Source organism: Cebus imitator, unplaced genomic scaffold (genome assembly GCF_001604975.1).
Source record: "Cebus imitator isolate Cc_AM_T3 unplaced genomic scaffold, Cebus_imitator-1.0 Scaffold331, whole genome shotgun sequence".
Classification (NCBI taxonomy): Eukaryota; Metazoa; Chordata; class Mammalia; order Primates; family Cebidae; genus Cebus; species Cebus imitator.
In genome coordinates this window covers 2,403,533-2,421,081 of record NW_016107646.1, presented here as the reverse complement: position 1 = coordinate 2,421,081, position 17,549 = coordinate 2,403,533, and the positions used below count along the sequence as shown (strand labels likewise).

General features: G+C 41.9%; 1 protein-coding gene and 1 long non-coding RNA gene across 2 annotated transcripts in view; one reads left to right on the top strand and one right to left on the bottom strand.

Moving 5' to 3' along the window:
* The window catches only part of LOC119467782, a 69,001-nt gene extending 63,275 nt beyond the window's left edge, over positions 1-5,726 (bottom strand). The window contains exon 1 of the long non-coding RNA XR_005196404.1: positions 3,945-5,726. This is a non-coding gene — a long non-coding RNA (uncharacterized LOC119467782). The remainder of the gene's footprint in view (positions 1-3,944) is intronic.
* Positions 5,727-10,894: 5,168 nt separating this feature from the next.
* RNF19A (ring finger protein 19A, RBR E3 ubiquitin protein ligase) overlaps positions 10,895-17,549 on the top strand; it is a 50,275-nt gene continuing 43,620 nt past the window's right edge. Inside the window, exon 1 of the mRNA XM_017505012.2 lies at positions 10,895-11,302. The gene's annotated coding sequence lies outside the window, so the exon portion shown is untranslated. The remainder of the gene's footprint in view (positions 11,303-17,549) is intronic.

The following is a 17,549-nucleotide window of genomic DNA, read 5'->3' as shown; positions in this document are numbered from 1 at the left end:
AAAATAACACTCCAGGTAACAGCTCATATTTATGGGCATACCTCGTTTTATTGTGCTTTGCTTTATTGCACTTCACAGATTTTATTTATTTGTTTGTTTGTTTGTTTACAAATGGAAGGTTTATGGCAACCCTGCATCCAGCAAGACTTTTGGCAACATTTTTCCAGCAGCCTGTGCTCATTTCATGCCTCTGTGTCATATTTTGGTAATTCTCACAATATTTCACACTTTTAAGGTATTATTATTATCTGTTATGGTGATCTGTAATCAGTGATCTTTGATGTTAATATTGTAATTGTTTTGAAGTGCCATGAACCACTCCCACAGAAGACAGTGAACCTAATCAATAAATGTGTGTGTGTGTGTGTGTGTGTGTGTGTGTGTGTGTGTGTGTGTGTTTCTGACTGCTCCACTGACCAGCATTCCCCCATCTCTCGTCCTCTTATTGAGCCTCCCTATTCTTGGGAACACAATATTGAAATTAGGCCAATTAGTAACCCTATAATGGCATCTAAGTGTTCAAGTGAAAGGAAGAGTCGCACGCCTCTCACTTTAAATAAAAACTAGAAATGATTAAGCTTAATGAGGAAGGCTTGCCAAAAGCTGAGACAGGCTGAAAGCTAGGCCTCTTATGACAGTTAGCCAAGTTGTAAATGCAAAGGAAAAGTTCTTGAAGGAAGTTAAAAGTGCTACTCCAGTGAACTCATGAATTATAAAGTGAAACAGCCTTATTGCTAATATGGAGAAAGTTTAAGTGGTCTGAACAGAAGATCAAACCAGCTACAACATTCCCTTAAGCCAAAGCCTAATGCAGGGCAAGGCCCTAACTCTCTTCAATTTTATGAAAGCTGAGAGAGGTAAGGAAGCTGCCAAAGAAAAGTCTGAAGCTAGCAGAGGTTGGATCACAAGGTGTAAGGAAAGAGTTTGCTTTGTACCATAAAAGTACAAGGTGAAGGAGCAAGTGCTGATGTAGAAGTCGCAGCGAGTTATCCAGAAGATCTAGCTAAGGTCATTAATAAAAGTAACTATAATAAACAACAGATTATCAATATACACAAAACAGACTCATATGGGAAGAAGATGCCATTTGGAATTCACAGAAAAGAGGAGCCAATGCTTGGCTTCAAAGGAGAGGCTGACTCTCTCGTTAGGGGCTAATGCACTGGGTGACTTTACATTGAAGCCAGTGCTCACTTACCATTCCACAAATGCTAGGGCTCCTAAGAATTGTGCTAAATTTTCTCAGGGTATTGATAAAGGAAAAAAAAAAGAATTTTGCTGAACCTACTTTACATGTACTCTAGAAACAGAACAACAAAGCCTGAATGACCACATATCTGTTCACAGCATGGTTTACTGAATATTTTAAGCCACTGTTAAGAACTACAGCTCAGAAAAAATATGTCTTTCAAAATATTATTGCTCATTGACAACTCACCTAGTCACCCAAGAACTCTGATGTACAACGATACCGTTTTCATACCTGCTAACACAATATCCATCTGCAGCCCACGGAAGGAAGAGTAATTTCAACTTTCAAGTCTTATTATTTAAGAAATACATTTTATAAGGCTATAGATGCCATGGATAGTGATTCCTCCGATGGATCTGGACAAATTAAAAACTTTCCATAAAAACTCACCAATCAGAAAGCTATTTGTCACACATGAGAAGAGTCCAAAATATCAACATTAACAGGAGTTTGAAAGAAGTTGACTCCAACTCTCATGGATGACTTTGAGGGGTTCAAGACTTCATGGGAGGAAGTAACCACAGACGTGGTAGAAATAGCAAGAACACTAGAATTAGAAGTGGACCCTAAGATGTGACTGAATTGCTGTAATCTCATGATAAAACTTGAACAGGTGAGAGCAAAGAATAGTTTCTTTAGATGGAATCTACTCTTGGAGAAGATGCTGGAAACACTGTTGAAATGGCAACAAAGGATTTAGAAGATTTCATAAACCTAGTTGATGAAGCAGCAGCAGAGTTTGAGAGGATTGGTTCCAATTTTGATAGCAATAAAGTATTTCTAAATTAAAGTATATACATTTTTACACATAAGGCTATTGCACACTTAATAGCCCACAGTAAAATGTAAATATAACTTTTATATTCGAGGAAACCATAAATTTGTGTGACTTGTTTTATTTGCAATAGTTGTTGTCTGGAACTGAACCTACAATATCTTCAAGGTATACCTGTACTGAGCTATTACTAAGTGCCAGACACTGTGCTAAATGCTTTATATGTATTACTTTATCTAATCCACATAGAAACCCTATGAAGAAGGTATTTTTATTACCTTCATTATGAAGATAAGAAGCAGGTCTAAAGGACATTGATGTATGGACATTCATCACCCTGATTTAGTCATTTTAGACCTTTTACTGGAAGGGCTCTGAGACTCCAAATGCACCTGTTATTTTTCCACCTAGTAAATATTAGCACCTATAAGTGTAATCAGAATGAGGAAGGAGGTTGCTTATAGTATTTTTCAACTTTTAAAACAGTTTCTTCAGTAAGTCTGCTTCTAGGCATATACCCTAGAGAAACTCTCCTGCATGAGCAAGACGATACATGTATGCTCATTTACATAGCATTCAAAATGAATAAACTAAATTTCCATGTATCAACATAGGTAGATCTTGAAAACAGTGTTGAGTTTTGCTGCTGTAGTTGTTGTTGAAAAAAGAAAGGCTCTAAAATGATGCATTCAGTATAAAATCATTTAGGTAAAATTTTGCTTAGTAAAAACTATTTAAAACATAAAACAATAGAATATGTTATTTGTGAATTTGTACTTATGTTATAAAAGTATAAAAATGTGAACCAGATAGGCCAGGCACAGTGGCTCACACTTGTAATCCCAGCACTTTGAGAGGCCAAGGCAGTTGGATTACCTGAGGTCAGGAGTTTGAGACCAGCCTGTCCAACATGATGAAGCCCTGTCTCTACTAAAAATACAAAAATTAGCTAGGTGTAGTGGCAGGTGCCTGTAGTCCCAGCTACTGGGGAGGCTGAGGCAGGAGAATTGCTTGAACCCAGGAGGCAGAGGTTGCAGTGAGCCAAGACTGTACCATTGCACTCCAGCCTGGGCAACAAGAGCGAAACTCCATCTCAAAAAACGAAAAAAAGGCTGACTGCAGTGGCTCATGCCTATAATCCCAGCACTTTGGGAGGCTCAGGCGGGTGGATCATCTGAGGTCAGGAGTTCGAGACCAGCCTGGTCAACATAGTGAAACCTCGTCTCTACTAAAAATACAAAAATTAGCCTGGTGTAATCCTAGCTACTCGGGAGGCTGGGGCAGGGTAATCACTTGAACCCAGGAGGCAGAGGTTGAGATGAGATGAGATTGCGCCATTGCACTCCAGCCTGGGTGACAGAGTGAGACTCTGTCTCAGAAAACAAAAAGTGAACCAGATAGTTAAAACTTCAGGATAACAGTTACCTGAGGGAAGAAAGGAATGGTGTTGTAGGGGAAAGTGCAAAGTAGGCCTCAACTCCATTTCTATGTCTCATTTCTCTTGTTTTAAATAATAATATGAATATGAGAAAATTTAACATTTATTCTTACAGGGTCTACATGGATGTGTTACCTTATTTTCTGAAAGCTTTTGTATTTAAAAAAATACTTCCATCCTAAGAAAAATATATATTCTTGCTGAAAAAGAGCAGGAATCACCACATAAAACATAATCTCACTAAAATTTTAGGTTACAAAATTTTTTTGAAGCAGGTTTAACAATAAGCCCAATTTATCCATAAAGTTTCTTACTAAGCCATCCATAGAATGCCTGTCTTTGAGTCTTGGAAATTCAATGTGTCCTCCAAAACAAACTAGTTGTAAAATATATTCCTCAGTAATTTGATTATGGTGAATTTCTTTATTCAGCTTTACATTAGCTGCAAACCACAGGGGCTAGTCCCTACAACCTCTCACCACATTATCCAGGGCAGCAGGAAGAACAATTGCCTGGGGATTGCTCTGGGCTGCATGCTTCTCGCCACAATTCCTCCTTGTGGGTCACTGTTATCATCTGGACTATGCATTCCCAAATCTGATTCCTCCAGCCATCACTATTCCTCTCCCTTTCTCCATTTCCAACAGCATAGGATTTCACTTTGAGGGTAAACAACCATGAATGCTATCAAATTAGGCTACGTAAATCTGGAAGTGAGTGTTCTTTGTTGCATTATTGGGTATCAAGGCTCTGGGTCATATCTAAAAGTACTCCAGCTTAAAAATTAATTTAATCTCTTGTTTGTTTGCTTTTGTTTGCAATCATTTCACTTGCTAGATAATAATGTAATTGAGTAATGCTAATGCCAGCATTATTTGAAGTGCTACTCATTGCTTACAATTATATTTCATAAGTGTGGAAATTATTTTGTCTATACATTTAAATATAATCCAGTTATATAACAATCAGTACCCATTTTTTTGTGGGCATGTATTCATACCCTTTTTTTTATATTTGCCTTGTTTCAAAATTGATAAAAAGACGGGCTACAAATATACATAAAATAAAGCACCAGAAAAATTCAGTCTGAAGGCATAAAGAAATGGGGACACAGAATGTAAGCCAAGAGTGAGTTAAATATATAAAATACATCCTGTTAAATATTATACACAGACCGGAAGGAGACCACATATAAGGCTCTAAGCTTTCTCACAGCCAAGGGAAATACTGTCAGTTCCACAATCAGGTTTCCAGAAGACAAAAACAAATGGGGATAATAAACAAGGGAAACACAACTATACCAGGTGCTAAAACCAAAGAAAAATATTTTCCAGATATTGTTAGAGAGAGTAAATATAGCAACAATTTCATAGCTCCTAGAAATCCCTTAAGGAGGCCTGAAGTATTATACCACAATGGGTTGTTTAAGAAAATCTCAGGGGAGGACAGAGCCATGGCATGGAGTCAGGGGCAGAGGGTGAGGAGGGATAGTCTAGGCCTTATCCAGGGTCTAAAATGTCACAACAGTTGCCCTTGACATGAGGTTCATTACCAGGGTGACCATGTAATTTATTGTCCAACCCAGGACCCTTTGAGAATGAAAGAGGGTACTATTAATAATCAGGCCCCCACAACAGGTGTAAGGTATGACTGTCCTGAGCAAACTGCCACATATGGTCACTCTAAGTCATTGCTCATCACCTGCTGGCATCCTGCCCCAGCACATCCTGCCACTATAGACCTGGTGAGCCAACCTCATCCTGCCAAACATGGAGTGAGTCTAGCTCAATTTGGAGGGGGCTCTGGGGGATTCTAGTCCAGGTCATCAGCACGGTGTGGGCTTGCCTGTGAGTCAGTCAGACAGGGAAGGGAACCAAGAAAGACTGGAGTAGGCAAATGGGAACAGTCGCCTGAGGATCCATCAAGAAGAGGTTTGGGCATATGTCAGGAGAATGGGTGAAAGGGGAAATAAAGAAGATTCTAAGTAATTGCATAGGTTCCATGAAGAGGAAAGAAACAATTTCCTTTCTCCCTGGCACTCTCTCAAGGGCCCTGTGAGAGATCTAGTGGAAGAAAACTTCCTAAAGTTGGGATATTATCATAATGGCTGAAACACTTATGCTGTGGTTCTCAAATACGCGATATGAATTACCAGGAGAGTTTCGAAAACTAGATTCTAGCACCCCAACCCCACTGATAATGATTCTATTAGTCTGAGATGAAACTCAGAAATCTATTTTAACAAGCGAGATTAGTCAGGCATGGTGGTACATACCTGTAGTCCCAGCTACTGAGGAGGCTGAGGTGGAAGGATCGCTTGAGCCCAGGAGGTCAAGGTGTGATCACACTGCACCACTGCACTCCCACCTGGGCAACAGAGTGAGACCGTACCTGAAAAAAAAAAAAAAGAAATTGGACCAATTACTCTGCTGGGAAAGAAACTGAACCAATTCGGAAATCAGTATATTTAGTCACATGGGACAACGAGGAGAGTCAAGAAGTAGGACATTCCAATGATCAATTGTACCACATGAGAATCTCCCAAGTCTTCCTGGACAAGGCCCAAGACTGCCTTCCCTAGCCAGGCAAAATAATGGTGGAGGAAGCTCCCAAGCTCCCATTCATTCCTAGTTGCATTTTTTTTCCCAGTGAAACATAAGGCCAAGCTTCTTGCCTCCGATGTCCTGAAGAAGAATTAATGGTACCCTGTCCTGTGTTTATATCATATGTACTTTATTGGCCCTTATATTAGAGTGATTATATATCTATATACAAATATATATTTTTTCTTTTTGGACATAGAGGCTTGCTCTGTCACCCAGGCTGGAGTGCAGTGGTGTGATCTTGGCTCATTACAACCCTACACCTCCCAGGCTCAAGTGATCCTTTCACCTTAGCCTCATGAGTAGCTAGGACTACAGGCGTGCGCCACCACGCCAGGCGAATTTTTATATTTTTTGTAGAGATGGGTTTTGTCATATTGCCTAGGCTCAAATGATCTGCCTGCCTCAGCCTCCCAAAATGATGGGATTACAGGCATGTGCAACTGCGCCAGCTTAGAGTGATTCTCTCTGTGTTAGTTTCCAAGGCAAGTTTACAAGCTGCTCAAGGGCAGTGACAATACCATATTGGTGTCTCGAAGCATCTAGGGTAGGCGTGTCATGTGCATCACTAAGCTTCTTTGCCTGCTTCCTTCTTCTCTCCCTAGGTGTCAGGCATTAAGCTCTCTGCCTTCAAAGTTTAGTGGGAAATGCCTATAAATAATGAAGTGCTTTATACAGAAAACTATAGAGGTAAGCATAGTTGCTGTGGAGCTAGAGAACATGAACTTGATTTAGCCTGTCAGGACCAGTGAGAGTTGATAAACATGACCCAGGCAGAGGAGAAGCGAGAGGGCATTCTAGGCACAGTAGCTATCTACAAAGTATCTATCTACAAAGCTAGATAGCACCTACGAAGAGAAAGAGTTAGCAGGGTGTATGAAAGAAAGAAGAGAAGGAAGAGAAGAAAGGATGGGGGAATTTGTGGTACTGTGAGTAGCTTACTGTGGCTAAAGAAATGTTCACTTGGGCTGTGACACAGCAAAGGGGCTGAGGGTAGGGTTAAGAGAAGAGCACGAGCTCTGGAGCCAACCTGCTGGGTGGCCCAAATCCCAGCTCTGCCACTTAGCTATGTAACTTTCGGCAAATTACTCAAACTCTCGTGCCTCAGATCCTAATTTGGGACCTGTAGGGACTCTTTATGACAAACTAAGTGGCTTAATACCTATAAAGCAATTAGAATAGTGTCTGTCACATAGTATGTACTCAAAGAGTAGTTCTCGGCTGGGCACGGTGGCTCATGCCTGTAATCCTAGCACTTTGGAAGGCTGAGGTGGGCAGATCACTTGAGCCCAGGAGTTTGAGACCCACCTGAGCAACATGGCAAAACTTCATCTCTACAAAAAATACAAAAATTAGCCAGGCACGGTGGCATGTGCCTGAAGTCCCAGCTACTCAGGAGGCTGAGGTGGAAAGATTGCTTGAGCCTCGGTGGTGGGTTACAATGAGATGAGATCGAGCCATTGGGTGACAGTGAGACCCTGTCTCAAAAAATAAAAAAGATTTAAAAAGTTATCTTGCTCTTACTCACCACTTTTATTCCATTCCAGGCAAGTTCCACTGATTATACCTCTAAAACAAATACCAAAATCATCCACTTCTGTCTCCATACTCTCCACCCTGGTTCAAAGAACTAAGACATCTTTATTGGATTCCTGGAATAGCCTCTTAACTGGCCTCCCTACTTCCACTCTTGCTCTGCTTTAATCTCATCCACAGAACAGCGTGAGTGATCGTTTTCAAAGACAAACCAGATGTCACGCTACTTAGACACCTATTGTCTCATCATACTTTATACCAATCATTTAGAATTCTCCTTACCATACCTAAAAAGGTATTAAATAATCTGGCTCCCTCCTACTTTTCTGACCATCCACCCCCCACACCCACATCCTACTCCCCTCCCTTTTACTATGTTCAGCCTCTAGCTGCCTTGAATTTGACAAGTGTTTCTGGCTAAGACCTCTGCGTCTGCTGCTCCTCTGTCCTCCTCACCTCTTAACTAGTTTGCCTCCTTCTTGTCTTACAGAACCCAGCTCAAATGTCAGAAGAATTGATGTTAGTTTGAGAGACAAAACTAAAGTTACAGCCTCTCTGGTTTCTGTTACTCTAGTAAATGTATTTCCTTTTCAATATTTTTTCTTCTTCATCCCTCACCCCGCTATGTAAGCACGATGCTAATGGATATATATGATTTTTCATTGCTTTAGTCTCATTGCCTGTAATGGCAAACACTCCATCCCCAACATAGTAAGCACTCAAATATTTATCGAATTGTTGTTAAATGAATTAGAAGAGAGGAGGGAAATAAAAGAAAATGCTGCCAAAATTAAGGCACTTGGGGCCAATTAGCCTTTTGTCATATTCTAGTGAGAAATCATGAACCCTTAGCAGTGGTTTCCAACCTTGGTGTGCATTAGAATTACCTGAGAAGAGTTTTTGTTGTTGTTGTTTTTTAGATGGAGTCTTGCTCTATTGCCCAAGCTGGAGTTCAGTGGCACAACCTCGGCTCACTGCAACCTCTGCCTCCCGGGTTCAAGCGACTCATGTCTCAGCCTCCCAAGTAGCTGGGATTACAGACATGTGCCACCATGCCTGGCTCATTTTTGTATTTTTTGTAGATGTTGCCCAGCTTGGTCTCAAACTCCTGTCCTCAAGTGATCCACCCACCTCAGCCTCCCAAAGTGTTGGGATTAGTTTTCGAGCCACTGCACCCAGTTTTCTTTTATCTTTTCTTTCTCTTCCTCCCTTTCTTTTTCCCTTCCTTTGTTCTTTCTTGGGACAGGGTTTACACTCTGTCATCCAGGCTGGAGGGCAGTGGCATGACCAGGGCTCACTGGCACCTTTACCTCCTAAGGCTCTGCAGATGATCCTCCTGCCTCAGCTCCCTGGAGTATCTGGGACTACAGACATTGGCAACCATGCCAGGCTAATTTTTGTATTTTTGCCATCTTGCTCAGGCTGGTCTTGAACTCCTGGTCTCAAGTGATCCAACTACCTCCACTTCTGAGAGTGCTGGGACTACAGGTGTGAGCCACCATGCCCAGCACACCTGGGGAGTTTTAAAAAAACTGCTGACACCTGAGCACCACCCTCAGCGATTCTGATTTAATTGGTGGGTGCAGTGTGGACATAAGAATTTTTTAAACCTTCCCAGAGGATTCCAATATGCAGCCAAAGTTGAAAACACTGCTCTAAAGACAGAGAGAGATACGGAAGAGAGAGCACACAGATATTTCTGGGGAATAATAAACAGGACTTGGTGGTTAGTCATCAATTGGAAGGGACAGAAAGGATGGGGCTTGGGAAGACTCCTAGGTTTCTGGCTTGTGTCTGGGTGAGTGAAAGCAGCACACTTTGAGAAAAGAACAAACTACATCTTGGACAGCCTGAGTTTGAGATGCCTCTAGGAATTCAAGTTGGAGATGTTCAATAGGTATTTGTTTCTTAATATATTTATTTGCCCTAGTGAAGAATAGAAAGTCTTCGTTTAGGAAGACAAGAAAGCCAGACCAGCATCTCTGGAAAATACAATTGTACAGAGTGTAAGACCATTTGCATTCCGCACAGCTTCTTTATTCAAAACCCTCTTTCAAGCCAATGCTCCATCTGTGCTGAAATGTTGTTTAACATGTTGATATATTTTCAAGAAGGGTATGATGTATGAGTACTTAACTTACTATTCTTGTGCTATCTGTAGGCTTAAAGTATCCCATATGTAAAATCGCTGGCAGCCTTCAAGTAGCATTTAAAGGTATAACAGCTTTAAAACGTCCCATAAGGTAAAATAAACGTACCCATAATTACTTCCTTTAAGATTCGAGGTCAAAGACACTTAAACCTAAACTGCCTAGCTTGTTCAATTTTCCAATTGGTAAACATTTACTGGGTTACCAGAGATACCAAGTGCATTCGGAAAGACCATGTCTTCTTGGTTTGTTTCTAATTTAAATTACACAGACACACTAAACAAGGACTGAGAGAGTGATATATTTAGTTAAGTAACAGATGGCCAATGGACATTCTGTCCAGCCTCTATCACATTCGTTTCTCAGTATTACACGGAAGAGTGATCTAAATCTTGAAGAGAAATAAACCAGGAGGAAATGCACCAGGCCCAGACTATATTTGTTTATTCAACTAAAAAGAATTTATACCAAGACTAGTGTAGATTAAAACATTCAAAGGGTATATGACTGGCTGAAAAGATATGAGAGGAAGGAACAAATAAAGCTGGATTAAAGTAATTCGGAATGTATTAGAGATGAAATGGGAATTCTGATTATGTGACTGCAAAACAGCACGCACACACACACACACACACACACACACACACACAGAAACAACAGAGGTGGGTGGAAGATACTTTCCAAACCCTTACGTAGGCTTGCTATTGTGGCTAAGCACTGCTCCTAACAGCCTCTGCAAAGAGTGAGGTCCACTAAGACTAAGAGGGCGGCTGCAAACGCACGGGGTGCTGCCGCCCTCTCGGAAAGGATACTTCCTCGCCGAGAGCTGCAACATCCCGGCGCTTCTCTCCCTGGGCCCGCCGATCCAGCAGGTGAATCCTGAGAACACAAAGGGATGAATAATGCCCTGCGAACTGCCAAAAGCCAGGGTCGCCGAGTCCGGCAACTCCCTTCAATCAGGCGCAGCTCCAGCCACCCCGACCTGTCCTAGGAGGAGACGCTATCGGGGACACGAAGAGGCGGGCAGAGAGACACTGGCCCCAGCGCCCGGTGCACTCAGGGCGAAGTCCCCTGACCCAGGCACAGGCTTGGGGGCCGCAGTCGGGGCCACTCGGGTGCAGCGGGGCGGCTCCCGCGCGGGCGCGGAACGAACGTGCGCGAGGCAACGACCTCGTCTAGAGCCGCCGGTAGTGGGCCCGGTGGGCGTGACGCCATGACGCAAAGCACTCGGGCGGCGCGCCGGGGCGGGGCGGCAGGGGGCGGGAGGAAGGAGTGGGAGGAGAAAGCGGGGAAAGCGGGGGCTGAGGGAGGGGGAGATGGCAATTGCGGCGCTGGTTCCCGGGAGCAGCCGTCGAGTCACAACTGCGGAGGAGGAGTTCAGGAAAGCGGCCGTCAGGACCCCTCCCCTCCGTCGTCCCCGCCCCAGTACAGAGGCTCCTGGGCGCGTCGGAGGGACCCTCCCCCGCGCTTCCTCAGGCTGCTGTCGCCGCTGCTGGAAGATGGGCCTGCTCGCCCTCTGCCCTGCGCCGCCGCTCTGAGGAGTTAAAGGTACGGGCGGGCACCGGAGGAGCTTGCGCCCCTGAGCGGGAGGGCAGGGGCGGCTCCCGCTTACGACCCGGGGAGCTCTGGCCGGGTCGCAGCCTTTGCGCCTATCTCTGGGACAGAAATGGATTCGGAAGTCGTGTGGCAAAGGCGCCCCCTCCCGTGTCCAATGTGGGCCGGGGGCCGGGGCCGGCTTAGGGGGTAAGGCCTCGGACTGCTCCAGGTCCCCTACCGGGCCCAGGCGCGGGCGTCTCCCGGGCAGCGGGGGCCGAGGCGGAGCGTGGGATCCGCCCCAAGCCCTGTCCTCCTGGCCCGGGCGTCTGCGGCCGGCTGCCTGCCCGGAGATATGGTGACGGGCCGAGGCGGCGCTTCCCTCGAGCTGTCCCCTGCGGCCCCTGAAGCGGGGAGACCCGAGGGCGTCTGCCGCGGGGAGGCGTCAGGGGCGGAACGCATTCCTGACGGGTGAAATCGGCTCTAACGGGACCGATTTCCGGGCCTCGCTGCAAATTCGGAGCCGGGACATCGCCCCAAAAGCCCTGCTGCCTGGGGCCCTAGGGAGGGGAGCTGTGTTCCGGGGAAGGTTCGTCCAGGACTGCTACCAGCTCCTTCAAAAGCAAAAATTACATACCACACCAAAGTGGTGTAGTCTTGGGGTGAAGTATGTGTTAACGGGGGTCTTCCGGGATTGTCTCCCCATGCTAAGCCTTTAGGGTGTTGCCAGCCCTCGTCCAGCAAGTAATGCTGCTACTTTAAATTTTCAGTTTTTCCTCCCTGGGTTCCACTCTGGGTTGCTTTTTTTTTTTTTCTTTTTTTCTTTCTTTCTTTTTTTTCTCATGCTGGAGTGCAATGGAGTGATCTGCCCTCTTTGGCCTCCCGAAGTGCTGGGTTACAGGCGGGAGCCACTGTGCACAGACCGTTTTTGTTTCTTTCTGGTTTTTTTTTTTNTTCCCATTTCCATTAATGGGAAGAAGAAAAAGAGGTTTAGGGTTCATTAACCCCGCCACAAGGGCAGTAAATAAAAAGAAGGAAGAGTGGTTAAGGCTATATATGGGATAGAAAAAGGTTTGATTTTTTCCCATTGGCCCTTGGAAATATAAATACACGAACGATGCTTTACTCTGCTTAATGTTTACTATCCACAATGTTGCAGATTGTTCTGTTGGAATGACGTTAGAAAAGACAGTGTTTAAGTGCCGCTGCAATTTTCAAACCTAGGTGTTGGCTAGAAGTGCTAGTTTTAAGGGTTAGTAAACAGTGGAGGCATAAGCAGTCCCTTCCCTTGTTAGTAATCTTTACATTCCACCTTTTTTTTTTTTTTTTTAAAGAACATGGCTGTCTTTTCATTATTTTTGTCATTTCTTATTTTAACCTAGATTCGTTGACCCTTTTGGTTGTTTGAAGTCTGACCGTTTGCCTGAGTTTTATTTTCAGTTTTGCCATTCTGTTTATAATGCAAGCCATTACCGTATTTGCCTGTTTATGCTGCTTTAACGCTGACTGAACTGTCTGAATTGAGTTAAAATGTAAATACTTCTCTATTTAGAAAATGGCGATGATTGTATTTTCAAATGTTCTTTCCTTGCTATAGTTCCTTGGTAAAGATTTAGAATTAAGTCTTGGGACTTAGTAAATCAAATTATGTCAAAAAACACTTAAAATTTGTTAGTTTAATTCCTTGCTTCTTAATGTTCTGTTTAAATTACTATATACAGTTTAACTGAAGTTTACATTTTATGTGTCCATGGAAAATATTTTAATGTCATCGCAAGGTGTCTTTTTGAGGAAAAAATTACAGCTGGCAACTAATGTTAATGTGTTTTTTTTTTCCACTATCTCAGCTTCCAGGAGATTTCAGTAAGGTTAATTTTTAAAACTGCAACGTTATTTTAGGAGTTGAAGCACAACCCAATTCTTAGTATCCAAATAGTGGCCACTGGAAATTTTGTTTTCTCATTTAGGGGATGTCTTAGTTGATCAGTAGACTTTATAAAGAACTGTCCATGTTGTCATCCAGCCAGTGTTGGGATTTATTTTTAAAATATTGTTGGTGATTTCTTGAGTTTTTGATGTATTTGGCTTGACTAAAACTATTATTTTCTACCTAACATATGGGAGGCACTAAGATTCTTATTTTTAAAGATACTTCATTCAAGAACATGGGCGAGTAAGTAAATAAAAATACTTAAGCCTCTTAGTGGAAAGTAAATACACTTCCCAAATGTGAATGTAAGTAAAGTCATAAAGCAGTATTTTAGCATTTGAGAATGTGAGACACTTGGGTCACCTCTATTTTAATGAGGTTGGATTGAAGGATACTAACTGTTATGGGGTTGTTTAGAATTAAATATGGGTAATTAAAAGCAAAGTTTTTGTTTTAACCATTTTGAAATAATCACTTGTATATTATGGAAGGTTCTGATACCCGTTCCCCGCCCCACCACAGTGGTGGTGGTGTTGCTGCTGCTGCAGCAGCAGTTTTTTATCTTGAACACTTACTTAGATTTATATAGGAATTTTTTGGTTTCAAATTATTTCTTCCCCTTCTCCAACACACATAGTTTGTTGTTGTTGTTTTTAATCTGCAGGGCACAGATGGTTGAGTTATGTAGTTTTCTGAAATTTCCAAGTGGGGAAAAGAAGGCAAAATATTTGTGATAACATGTAAAAGTCCCAAGTCAAGTGCTGGGCATAGAGTAAGCTGGAGACAAATTTTGTTATATTAATATTTACATCTGAATTGCTCACTTATATCTTCTCTACTCCAGCTATATAGGAAATCTTAAGGAGTTGATTTTTGTTTTTCTAATGTCATTAACAAGTGGAAATTGACTGTCAAATGCAGGCTGGTTTTGTACTGAGCTAATAAGCTTATGCTCTTTAAACATTCTTCACCAGGATAAAAATTAGGCCACCTTGGGCGAAAGGCCAAAGTAAAGTTGAATTTCTAAATTTATATTTGATTGCATATTGCATTGTATTTGGCAAACTAGCACATCATAGGGAAATAGTAGTTTAATTTAGATTGTCTGAAAGGATCTATGATTATATATGGAGTAGTACTTCAGCTTAAAAGCTGGTTATCAAATGTTCATCCTACTACTTATTAGAATAGCTAAATTTTTCTTAGGAAATTTTTTTCTCCAACTAAGAGTAATTATGAATTTTCTTAAGTCATGCCAGTTCTTTGTTAGCAGACAGAAGATGCCTAACATTGAAAACTTAACCATACCTGCACAGCTAAAGACTAAGGGATAGTATTTCTTTGCTAAACATGTCTGTATTTCAGATGGTGGTAGACTTCAACCAGTCAGTGAAGTCACTTTGGGTGTTTAAAACTTGTTTATTTCATTTGTTTCTCAAAAGCTATCATGTATCAGTGATTTTCTATATCAAAGTGGAAAAAAGTAACACTTTTTGATAAAGTAGGTTTTGCTTGCATTGCTCTGTGGCTGTCATTAACACCTGAAGAATTATTTTTATTGGTAACATTTTTTGAAAGATGCGCCATGAGGTTTAAAACCAGTATATAGCCTTGTCCTATTGATGTTATCTAAAATTTTATTTTGTAAATCATTTACTAGAGAATTACTGTTAATTTGTTTTAGGAGTCCTGTTTGGGAAGGTTTTGTTACATGAAACTCTCAATATGACGGAAGTGATTAGTTGTTTTAGCTCTCAAATAAGTTTGTGCATTGAATTCTGAAGCAAAATTCTTGCTCAGAAATCACCTTTGTTTAAGCCCAAAGGAAGCTTCTAAACTGAGTCTTTGGTCCAAAAAACTGGAGTTGGCCCCTTAAAATTATGTACACTTAACACTTTTAACTTCCGTCCTGTTGGGGAGACCCCTGAGGGTAAAAGTAGTACTTATGATTTGAATAGCAGGCAGGTTGCTAATTGAAGAGACTCTGGTAGAAGTCAGCCATAAGGAGGGAGCCAGAGTTGTTAAAAGGAAGGAGCAAGAAACCAGGAGAAGCTGTTGGGAATGTAATGATATTAGGCTTCCAGGTAAATATTATATAGCATATTAATATAAATGTTGTGCCAGGCATGGTGGCTCAAACCTGTAATCCCAGCACTTTGGGAGGCCGAGGCAGGTGGATCACGAGGTCAAGAGATCGAGACCATCCTGGTCAACATGGTGAAACCCCGTCTCTACAAAAAATACAAAAAATTAGCTGGGCATGGTGGTGCATGCCTGTAATCCCAGCTACTCAGGAGGCTGAGGCAGGAGAATTGCCTGAACCCAGGAGGCGGAGGTTGCGGTGAGCCGAGATCGCACCATTGCACTCCAGCCTGGGTAACGTGAGTGAAACTCCGTCTCAAAAAATATATATATGTAAATGTTGTATAAACTCATTAGCATGAATCTATTGATTTATATTTTGTGATTTCGAAGTCAAGTATTGGTACTTGCCCCTGAACATGGTAAGGTATCCTAAATTTATTATGCATAATCACAAATGAGACAATGTGAAATGTGCAAAAGTTTAGGAAATAATGCAAGCTCTGTGATGGCAGGGACCATTTTCTTTGTTTACTCTTCAAGTCTCAGCACTTAGTATAAGCCTAACTTTATAATAAAAGATGTGGAATAGGTATTTGCTCATAGAATTAATAAGGTATTTATTTTACAACTATCTCTTCAGCAGTGTTGTCCAATAGAAATACAATTGGAACCACAAATGTAATTTAAAATTTTCTAGTGCTAAAGAAGTAAAAAGAAACAGGCAAAATTAGTTTTCATAATGCATTTAATCCAATAGATCCAAAAGATTATCATGAGTGACTTTACATACTTTTATTCATATTGGACAATGCAGCTCTAGGGGCATTTTGTATGACATGTTCCTTTGTACAGAACTTCTTTGTCTTTTTGGTAGTCTTTTTCTAACTGATCGACATGTCTTTTGAGGCCAAATACAGAATTGGATACACCTTCGAATTGGAGTTATTGGGTTGGATTGAAAATCAGGCTGTCTTCTCCCAGTTTTACAACTCCCCAAAAAATGACTAGGTGCTTCACTGTCTTTCCTTGTATATAAAATAAGGATACCTATAATCCCAGCACTTGGGGAGGCCAAAGCGGGCAGATCATTTGAGGTTGGGCGAGACTAGCCTGACCAACATAGTGAAACCCTGTCTCTACTAAAAATACAAAAATTAGCCAGACTTGGTGGCAGGCACCGGTCATCCGAGCTACTAGGGAGGCTGAGGCAGGAGAATCGCTTGAACTCGGGAGGCGGAGGTTGCCATGAGCTGAGATCACACCACTGCACTCCAGCCTGGACGACAGACAGAGCGAGACACCATCTATAAAAGAAAATAAAGGAGGATGTTCTAACATCTTTTTCATTGGATTAGTATAAATTAATTATGCCTTTGAAACACTCTGGGCTACTCAGACAACACTGTTACAGAAGAGATCTTTTGATTATTAGAGCAAAGCTCAGTGTAAAAAACAGGTTAGAAGTTCCCATGAGAGTAGTGCATATAGAGCGTACTGTTACCTCCCACATTGGAACCAGTAACAATAAATCAACACAAGAGGCTCTTAAATAGAATCAGGAGAGGTGACTAGGTTGGTTTGAGGACCAGATTTTAAATGTGTAATCTGTTTAATATTGCCTGAACAAGTCTGTTTTTCAGTTTTCATATGGAATAAACGGGACTTTTTATATAGGCATCCTTAAATCAATCATGAAATAGGTCCTTTGGAAAGTGGGGATGGGAACTGGTGAGTAGTATGAGTCGGCAAGTGGGAAAAATAAAATAGCCATTTAGAAAAGCCTGTTATCTCAGGGTATATGATGTTTATGGTACAATGACTATGATTCTTTTATCCAAAGCAAGGATGGCAGTGGTTACCTGGTAGGCAGTTGACTTCTGGTTATATACATAGCCATATCAAATAGTTTTCTCCTTATAGCCATACTCTTTAATATAAAACCAACTTTTCCTGGGCATTGTGACTCATGCCTGTAATTCTAGCACTTTGGGAGGCCGAGGCAGGCAGATCACCTGAGGTTAGGAGTTTGAGACCAGCCTGGCCAAAATGGTGAAACTCTGTCTCTACTGAAAAAAAAAAAAAACTACCTGGGTGTGGTGGCAGGCATCTGTAATTCCAGCTACTTGGGAGGCTGAAGCAGGAGAATTGCTCAAACCTGAGAGGCAGAGCCGAGATCGCAACGGTGAGAAGAGCAAAACTCTGTCTTAAAAATAAAAATAAATAAATAAATAAATACTTTTTTTTTTT